This window comes from Penaeus chinensis, chromosome 6, assembly GCF_019202785.1.
Source record: "Penaeus chinensis breed Huanghai No. 1 chromosome 6, ASM1920278v2, whole genome shotgun sequence".
Taxonomy (NCBI): Eukaryota; Metazoa; Arthropoda; class Malacostraca; order Decapoda; family Penaeidae; genus Penaeus; species Penaeus chinensis.
Window position 1 is genome coordinate 4968570 of NC_061824.1, and position 10000 is coordinate 4978569.

General features: G+C 45.9%; 1 protein-coding gene across 1 annotated transcript in view; it reads right to left on the reverse strand.

Annotated features, from left to right (window-relative positions):
- The window catches only part of LOC125026473, a 79443-nt gene that overhangs the window by 20401 nt on the left and 49042 nt on the right, over window positions 1-10000 (reverse strand). The window lies entirely within an intron of this gene.

Genomic DNA, 10000 nt, shown 5'->3' on the forward strand with positions numbered 1-10000 from the left:
GCGAAAAGCAGAGAAAAACTGCTGAAGCATTCAGGCGACATTTCAGAGCAATGCGTAGAATAAGCAAGACCCATAATGAACTATTTCATAAATAAATAGATAAATAAATAAATAATAATAATAAAAAAATAATAACAAAAACGATAAATACGAAACGGCTTTCTCTCAATTTACACCTTATTGTTAGAAGACAAAATTGCATTATTTTCTAGCCATGACTGACTGTACCCTCGCACAGTCCCGTCACAATGTCTGCCATTGATTATCCATTGTTATATATTATGCGCTCTCTGCAGTGTAAAATCGAAAGAAGAAATATACTTGTTAAAACGACGGGTACACTGGCCGTGCTAACCGTGTGTGTTTGTCTTTATATCCATTTATTCGTGTATATAATAATTCTCTCCTTGTGCCACTTATCTATTTATTTATTCATATGTGTCTTCGGTTATTACTCTCTCTTTCTCTCTCTCTCTCTCTCTCTCTCTCTTTCTCTTTCTCTTTCTCTTTCTCTTTCTCTCTCTCTTTCTCTTTCTCTTTCTCTCTCTTTCTCTTTCTCTCTCTCTCTCTCTTTCTTCCTATCTTTCTCTCTCTCTCTCTCTCTCTCTCTCTCTCTCTCTCTCTCTCTCTCTCTCTCTCTCTCTCTCTCTCTCTCTCTTTCTTTCTTTCTTTCTTTTTTTCTCTCTCTCTCTCTCTCTCTCTCTCTCTCTCTCTCTCTCTCTCTCTCTCTCTCTCTCTCTCTCTCTCTCTCTCTCTCTCTCTCTATATATATATATATATATATATATATATTTCTCAGTTCATTTCTAACATTATTTAATTATTGTTTGTTTCTATCAAAGCCTTACTCTTATGGTCTCTCAAACCCCTTTCTCAATCTGTCTGATTCTCTCTCTCTCTCTCTCTCTCTCTCTCTCTCTCTCTCTCTCTCTCTCTCTCTCTCTCTCTCTCTCTCTCTCTCTCTCTCTCTCTCTTTCTCTCTTTCTCTCTTTCTCTCTTTCTCTCTCTCTCTCTTTCTTTCTTTCTTTCTTTCTTTCTTTCTTTCTTTCTTTCTTTCTCTCTCTCTCTCTCTCTCTCTTTCTTTCTCTGTCTCTCTCTCTCTCTTTCTCTCTTTCTCTATTTCTCTCTTTCTCTTTCTCTTTCTCTTTCTCTCTCTCTCTCTCTTCCTCTCTCGCTTCCTATCTCTCTCTCTCTCTCTCTCTCTCTCTCTCTCTCTCTCTCTCTCTCTCTCTCTCTCTCTCTCTCTCTCTCTCTTTCTCTCTTCTCTCTCTCTCTCTCTCTCTCTCTCTCTCTCTCTCTCTCTCTCTCTCTCTCTCTCTCTCTCTCTCTCTCTCTCTCTCTCTCTCTCTCTCTCTCTCTCTCTCTCACTCTTTCTCCCCTTCTCTTTCTCCCCTTCTCTTTCTCCCCTTCTCTTTCTCCCCTTCTCCTTCTCCCCTTCTCTCTCTTGCTTTTTCTCGCACTCGTTTTTCTCTCCCCTTCCCCTTCTCTCTCTCTTTCCCTCTCCCCTTTCCTGTCTATCTCCCTTACCCCCCCCCTCCCTCCCGCCCATCAATACACCCCTCCACGCACTGCTAAGATCAAAACCACCTTTTTTCCCTCTCGCGGGCGAAAGACATAACTTCCTACGTATTCGAGCCTTCTGAGAACCGAACGCCATCTCTGAAAATAACGTCTCGTCAGGCACGTCGTCTCCTTCCCTGGATGGCAGACAAACCCGGAAATTTCAGGACTTCGGGACAGCGCCTGTGGATGTGGATGTGGGTGAGGGGGAGGGGGAGGGGGAAGGGGGGAGGGAGGAGGTTAGGGTTGGGGTTGGAGGTGTGAGGGAGGTGGTGGTAGGGTGGCAGGGTGAGGGTGGTGGTGGTGGCAGGGTGAGAGTGGTTGTGGTGGAAGGGTGGTGGTGGTGTTGGTGTTGGTGTTGGTGTTGGTGTTGGTGTTGGTGTTGGTGTTGTTGTTGGTGTTGGTGTTGTTGTTGTTGTTGTTGTTGTTGTTGTTGTTGGTGGTGGTGGTGGGGCTGCTATTGTGGTTGGGGAAGGTATAGGGTTGGGGTTACAGATGACTGGGGGAAGGATGCACGAGGTTGATAATAATAGTGATGGTAAATTACTATATAAGATGACGATGACAGTATATAATGAGGGCGAGAGTAATGACGACGGTGTTACCTATAATCATATTGGTGGCGATGATGACATATATCAATCACACCAACCATCTTTCATAAAGACTACCAACGACTATACACCAGACAAGAAAAAAAAAAAAAAAAAAAAGACCACGCACCAGACAAAGAAAGAGAGAGATCAAATACAAAGATAAAAATAAAAATAAAAATTCGTCCAATCCCCCCATGGAGGAATATTTAACCTTAATCTGTCGCTCATCTTGAATCCCCCTTTTAAGTGTGTCAGTTTCTAAGGGAGTCTGACACATAGAAACAGGGGGAGGAGGGGAAGGAGGGGGAGGAGAGGGAGATGGGGGAGGGAGAGGAAGATGGGGAGGGAGAGAAGGAGGGGGGAGGAGGGGGAGGAGGAGTGGAAGGAGAGGGAGATGGGGGGAGGAGGGGGAGGGAGAGAAGGCGGGAGAGGGAGAGAAGGCGGGAGAGGGAGAGAAGGAGGGAGAGGGAGAGAAGGAGGGGAATGGGAGAGAAGGGGAGAGGGAGAGAAGGAGGGGAAGGGAGAGAAGGAGGGGAAGGAGGGGGAGGGAGAGTAGGAGGGGAAAAAGGGGGAGGGAGAGACGGAGGGGGAGGAGGGGAAGGAGGGGGAGGAGAGGGAGATGGGGGAGGGGGAGGGAGAGAAGGAGGGGGAGGGAGAGTAGGAGGGGAAGGAGGGGGAGGGAGAGAAGGAGGGGGAGGGAGAGAAGGAGGGGGAGGGAGAGTAGGAGGAGGGAGAGTAGGAGGGGAAGGAGGGGGAGGGAGAGAAGGAGGGGGAGGGAGAGTAGGAGGGGGAGGAGGGGGAGGGAGAGTAGGAGGGGAAGGAGGGGGAGGGAGAGTAGGAGGGGAGGGAGAGTAGGAGGGGAAGGAGGGGGAGGAGGGGAAGGAGAGGGAGGACAGGGATATGGGGGAGGAAGAGAAGGAGGGGGAGGGAGAGAAGGAGGGGGAGGGAGAGAAGGAGGGGAAGGAGGGGGAGGGAGAGAAGGAGGGGGAGGAGGGAGAAGGAGAGAAGGAGGGGGAGGGAGAGAAGGAGGGGAAGGAGGGGGAGGGAGAGAAGGAGGGGAAGGAGGGGGAGGGAGAGCAGGAGGGGAAGGAGGGGGAGGAGAGGGAGATGGGGGAGGTAGAGAAGGGGGGGAAGGGGGGGGAGGGAGGGAAGGAGGGGGAGGAGGGGGAGAGGGGGGAGGGAGAGAAGGAGGGGAAGGAGGGGGAGGGAGAGTAGGAGGGGGAGGAGGGGGAGGGAGAGGAGGAGGGGAAGGAGGGGGAGGGAGAGAAGGAGGGGGAGGGAGAGTAGGAGGGGAGAGAGGGAGAGAAGGAGGGGAAGGAGGGGGAGGGAGAGAAGGAGGGGAAGGAGGGGGAGGGAGAGACGGAGGGGGAGGAGGGGAAGGAGGGGGAGGAGAGGGAGATGGGGGAGGGAGAGAAGGAGGGGGAGGGAGAGAAGGGGGGGAAGGAGGGGGAGGGAGAGAAGGAGGGGGAGGAGGGAGAAGGAGAGGAGGGGGAGGAGAGGGAGATGGGGGAGGGGGAGGGAGAGGAGGGGGAGGGAGAGTAGGAGGGGGAGGGAGAGTAGGAGGGGGAGGAGGGGGAGGGAGAGAAGGAGGGGGAGGAGAGGGAGATGGGGGAGGGAGAGAAGGAGGGGAAGGGAGAGAAGGAGGGGGAGGGAGAGAAGGAGGGGGAGGGAGAGAAGGAGGGGGAGGGAGAGAAGGAGGGGGAGGAGGGGGAGGGAGAGAAGGAGGGGGAGGAGGGGGAGGGAGGGAAGGAGGGGGAGGGAGAGAAGGAGGGGGAGGAGAGGGAGATGGGGGAGGGAGAGAAGGAGGGGAAGGAGGGGGAGGGAGAGTAGGAGGGGGAGGGGAGGGAGAGAAGGAGGGGGAGGGAGAGAAGGAGGGGGAGGAGAGGGAGATGGGGGAGGGAGAGAAGGAGGGGAAGGAGGGGGAGGGGGAGAAGGAGGGGGAGGAGGGAGAAGGAGAGAAGGAGGGGGAGGGGGAGAAGGAGGGGGAGGAGGGGGAGGGAAAGTAGGAGGGGAAGGAGGGGGAGGAGAGGGAGATGGGGGAGGGAGAGAAGGAGGGGGAGGGAGAGAAGGAGGGGGAGGAGGGAGAAGGAGAGAAGGAGGGGGAGGGAGAGAAGGAGGGGAAGGAGGGGGAGGGAGAGTAGGAGGGGAAGGAGGGGGAGGAGAGGGAGATGGGGGAGGGAGAGAAGGAGGGGGAGGGAGAGAAAGAGGGGGAGAAGGGAGAAGGAGAGAAGGAGGGGGAGGGAGAGAAGGAGGGGGAGGAGGGAGAAGGAGAGAAGGAGGGGGAGGGAGAGAAGGAGGGGGAGGGAGAGTAGGAGGGGAAGGAGGGGGAGGAGAGGGAGATGGGGGAGGGAGAGAAGGAGGGGGAGGAGGAGAAGGAGAGAAGGAGGGGGAGGAGAGAAGGAGGGGAAGGAGGGGGAGGGAGAGTAGGAGGGGAAGGAGGGGGAGGGAGAGTAGGAGGGGAAGGAGGGGGAGGGAGAGGGAGATGGGGGAGGGAGAGAAGGAGGGGGAGGGAGAGGAAGATGGGGGAGGGAGAGAATGAGGGGAAGGAGGGAGAGAAGGAGGGGGGTGGGAGAGAAGGAGGGGGTGAAGGGGGAAAGGGGAGTCTGGAAAAGGAGGAACTGAGCTGGGAAGAAGGGGAGGAGAAAGGGATAGGGGAAGGAGGGGGAGCAAGAAATGGGGGTCTAGAGAGGGGAAGGAGGGGGAGGGGGAAAAGGGAAATGGGAAGGAGAAAGAGGAGGAAGGAGAGAGGGAGGAAATTGGAAAGGCCAAGAAAGAATGGAGTGGGAGAGAAGGAAGGAAAGAAAGAATTCACTGTGACAAATGAAAAAAATGAGAATGAATGAATAAGAATGAATGAGTCTAAAATCTCACCCATACATTTTCCAAGAGTGAACCAACCGAAATATTGGAAAAAAAAGGCATACGCACACACACACACACACAATATATATATATGCACGTATAATATTAATATAATTCCCCGTAAAAAATGTACCCAGTATGAACATGATCAATTTGAATCCTCTTATTTAGTCATTTATCTATTTATAAATATATATATATATTTTTTTGCAGGGGCCAACATGACATGTAAATTAAATGAGATTTCTGAGTCACTCTCCAAATATACATACTGTCTATTATTTACGGCATGATTTAAATAGCCCTTGCAAATTTCATACTTAAAGACCAGGGAATTGCTATGAAACATAAATCTTCGCATAAACTGGTTGTGGTGTTGCCAATTACTAAACTTTTTTATCATCATTATTTTTAAAGCTGATAGCATGAATCAATCACTTTTTAAACCCATCGGAGCAGGTCGATAACGCTAACCTAATACTGAACTGTTGCGTAAAACATTTTAAAATAATTGCTTAAAATGGACATGGCACCAGTCATGATAAACTATACGATTTCTCTGTCTCTCTAGTAAAAGCTATTAGCAGTAACATAATGAATGGAAAACCACAACTAAATTTCATTCAGGAGATGACAGATAAGGCCATCTGCTAATGCAAAGAGAAACATAAGGTAAAGGTTACAGCTTTCTTGTTCATTCAACTCAAGAAACGTCAGGTTCGGCTTTCTAGCCTCCGGGACAAAAATATAAATCTTAGACCACCCAACTCCACCCCCTTCCCCTCCAACTCCAGCCTCCACTCCCCCCCTCCCGCCCCTTTTTGTCACCGTAAATAGAAAAGGCTTCATAGTTTGAGCTAATTCTCGCGTCTGTGATGCCTCGTCCGCTTTAAAAATGGCGTACGGAATGGCCGTCTGCCAGGCTATGTTTACACGTTTTTATTTATTATGTGATATCGATATCTTTATGGCGTGCGAGGGAACACTGATTTATGATTGTATAATCACTTTGCGGTTTTTGCACATGTTTCGCTTTGATGTTTTATTTTTTCAGCTCGTTGCCACGATTTGCATAATGAGTTTCTGTTCCCCCACAGTCTCCACTACTTTGCTATCGTTGTTCATTGTCTTCAGTGTTTGGCTTAAATTTCAACTTTCTGTTACCTCTTCCTTGCTCTAATCTCATTCCATTTCCATACACTGATGCCTTTCTTTCGCTTTCATCTCGATCGTAATCTCTCTCTCTCTCTCTCTCTCTCTCTCTCTCTCTCTCTCTCTCTCTCTCTTTATATATATATATATATATATATATATATATATATATATATATATATTACCGCCGCTTCATTAAAGGTTTACAACATTACTGTCACTTTTCCTTCCCTGGCACGATTACCTTCATTACCTTTGATCGGCCCTAACAGGGGGGCGAAGCGTAAAAATCGGAGTGAGAGCGAAGACAAGGTACACACAAGGAAAAACTAGGGTTGTTGAGAGAGAGAGAGAGAGAGAGAGAGAGAGAGAGAGAGAGAGAGAGAGAGAGAGAGAGAGAGAGAGAGAGAGAGAGAGAGAGAGAGAGAGAGAGAGAGAGAGAAAGTCGTGAGCAGAAACAGGAAGAATTGCAAAGCGAGTGAAAAGCTAAAACCTTGAGAAAGAGGGTTGCAGGTAGTGAAGCTTGAAAAGTTTGAACATTAAAAAAAAAGTTCTGGAAAATGAAATTTATAATAAGATTTCAAACTGACGCGTAAGAAAAGATTTTTTTTTGTTTTAGTTTGGTATATATATACATATATATATATATATATATAATCTACTTAAATATTTTAAACTGCATGAAAATTTTTATAGTTGAAGAAAACCAATAATATTTTGAAGTTAAAGCCTATCCATTAGACATCTGAAATGTTCAAGAACTATAAAAAAAAATCAAAAGGTTACGACATGAAGTTAATAACAATAATAATACTAACAGTAATAGTAAATACTAACCTCAAACCAACAAACAAAGAAAAAACTCCAGCAAGATGCTAATTTATGGCGAAAACCTACAAAGGTGCCACTGAAGACGACAGGAAAGGAACTAAATGGAGATCGGTCCGCTTAAGAGTGAAAGACCGCGGTCAACCACGTGTCAAAATCTGTCCGTGGGAGATCAAGGGTGATTAAGTGTGTCATGGCACAAGGGTGAGAAAAATGACGCAGGGGACAGGGTCGGACACCCTCGCCCGCCGCTCCGAAGGCAACAGAAATGACTTAGCCACATAGAGGGCTTCCCGCCGCCGTCGCCTGAGAGATTTTTACAGATTATCCCAAACACTGGGTAACTTCTAAGGAGAAGTGATCGACAATTCTTACAGTTTTTTATAGTAAGACCATTTAGCTTTCTTGTATTTTGACACAATATCTTGTACATAAGATCAATGCGTGTAGAAAAAAAAGAAAAAAAGAAAGAAAAAAAAATATGCAACAACACACACACACACACACACACACACACACACATATATATGTGTGTGTGTGTGTGTGTGTGTGTACATATATATATGCATGCATGCACACACACACACACACACACACACACACACACACACACACACACACACACACACACATATATATATATACGTATATCTACATCGATATCTGTTTATTTGTCTATCTGTTTGACGTATATAAGTGTATATGCAGTATGTTATATCACACTCACATCATTCTACGTGAACGAAGACAAAAGATGTCATGTTTTGGATAAGGAGACAAACCGTTCGGAAAGCACACGTTCAATAAGAAATCGCACAGAAAGGGCATTTTGGGGGGACAGAGGGAGTTCGACCGAGGGAGGGGGGGTTCGAGGGGAGGGGGGAGAGCCCAGCAAGCGTCATGGGAAAGACCGGAACCCTGACTGCAACAGGTTTCGCGTTGCTGTTGATCTTCCCAGTCTGGTAACTGTCTTACATGTTCGTCACCTGTTTATCCATCGCTAACCTACTGAACGTAAATGTAGTTGGATTGTCCTATAGTTAAAGGAAAAAATAACGTTTGTTTGTCTTTATTATATATTTTTTGTGGCATGGTTTGATAAAGGACAATCGATACGTAGAAAGAGACCCAGTATACATGCTCCACTCGAGCGCCAAGACCTAACAACAATTACTGCCGTCTAGAGAAGCGAGAGTATATTGTATTCTTTTGTCCTTTTCTACAAACTGCGTGGCGCGGAGTCATCTTCTCCTTAGAGACAGTATTTAGAGGCTAACTTTTTTTTTCTCTTTTGTCCTTTGTTGTGTTGTTACGGAGCCCCTACGATGAAAACTCCGTGGGCTAAAAATACACACGAGGGGCTGCTCCGATTCCGCCAGAGACAAATGAAAGTTCCCGGGCGAGTGTAGAGGCTTCTCGGGCCTCTCATTTTGGTAAAGGGTCCACTGCCCACGATCCGAATATGAACTTTGGATCTCACACATTCTGTCGCTTATCACGATCGACACGAAGAAGCAGCGATAAATGTTACAGTTTCTGAGTGATGAGTAGTTCAAAATGAGGTAATATTTGTTTGTGTGTGTGAAGACGGTGTATTGGCACACCCAAGCGACCTTTTTTTTTTATAACATGTTACTGTATACACAATGCCTGAGTTTCATATACATATAATTTAATAAAATAATTTCTCTTTTCTGGTTCTAGTGCTCTTGGGTTCTCTAACCTACGTGACCATGCAAATGCTTGCCTTGGGCTTTCAAACAGTTTCAATTTAGAGTAGATTTTCCTTACAGAATTAGGAATCCACACTGCTTGAGGGTTTGGCTTCCAGGACCGTAAAAAACCGCAAGTTCACCACAGACCATCAATCTCCATTCAAATTAAGCTACTATAAAAAAAAGAATTCGAAATACAAAATGAAACCTCCAAATAAGCAAGAAATTGCATGCCAAGCGCGGCTGCTTCTGCCTCGCTCCCCACACTCCCCTCCTGCCTTAGCCCCGCCCTCTTCCTCGGTTCCTGTCTTTTTCTATTCTCTATATTGGCAGATAACAAGCTTACTGACAGCATTCCTTTTTATCCCTATCTCCCTCTTACTGAAAATACTTTGTCTATTTATCTACTGTAAGCGTTTTTAACTATAAAACGAAAATAGATACTGTGTCAGAAAGACCAATAAATAATGAAGCAAATAAATAAAGACAATAAAATACAAAAATATAATATGAAATAAAGAGAAATTTGAAAAACATACATAAACAAATAACTCATTAAAAATCGATTTCATCCATTGCGAAAGCCAAATTCTGAATCGTCGATTATAACAAAGAAATATTAATGAATCCAAAACGCAAATATAAATTTTAAAAAAATGTTTTTTTTTTATATAAAACTGGTTCGCAAGTTCAGATGATAAGACCAAAATATATAGTGAAAAGAATATTTCTTATAAAATACGGCAGCTACATTTATTAATCTGTCTATCTGTCTGTCTGTCTGTCAGTCCGTCTGTCTCTCTTTCACTCTCTCCGTATCCCTCTCTCTCTCTCTCTTTCTCTCTCACTCTCACTCTCACTCTCACTCTCACTCTCTCTCTCATAGGAAAAGTGTTAATAAGAAAGAACAATTCCACAATATAGGACATGCAACAAATCTTACGACAATCCATATAAATACATACATACACAAATGCATACATGCATACATAGTGCAAATGCAGTCATACACACACAAACATATATGTACATATATATGTATATATGTATATATATATATATATATATATATATATATATATATATATATATAACCTTCATCACTCCTTGCAGATTCGCAAAACTATGCAAATACACATTCTACAACATATTTGCTCAGTGTATATGTCAGCTCTTCACTGGAAATATTCAGGTCAAACGGGCTTACTAAACTGCCAAAGAGTGCAGCACATGGCATTTGCAATTCGAGATGACACGAAGATAAGATACTCTCATTTCATCCGTAAT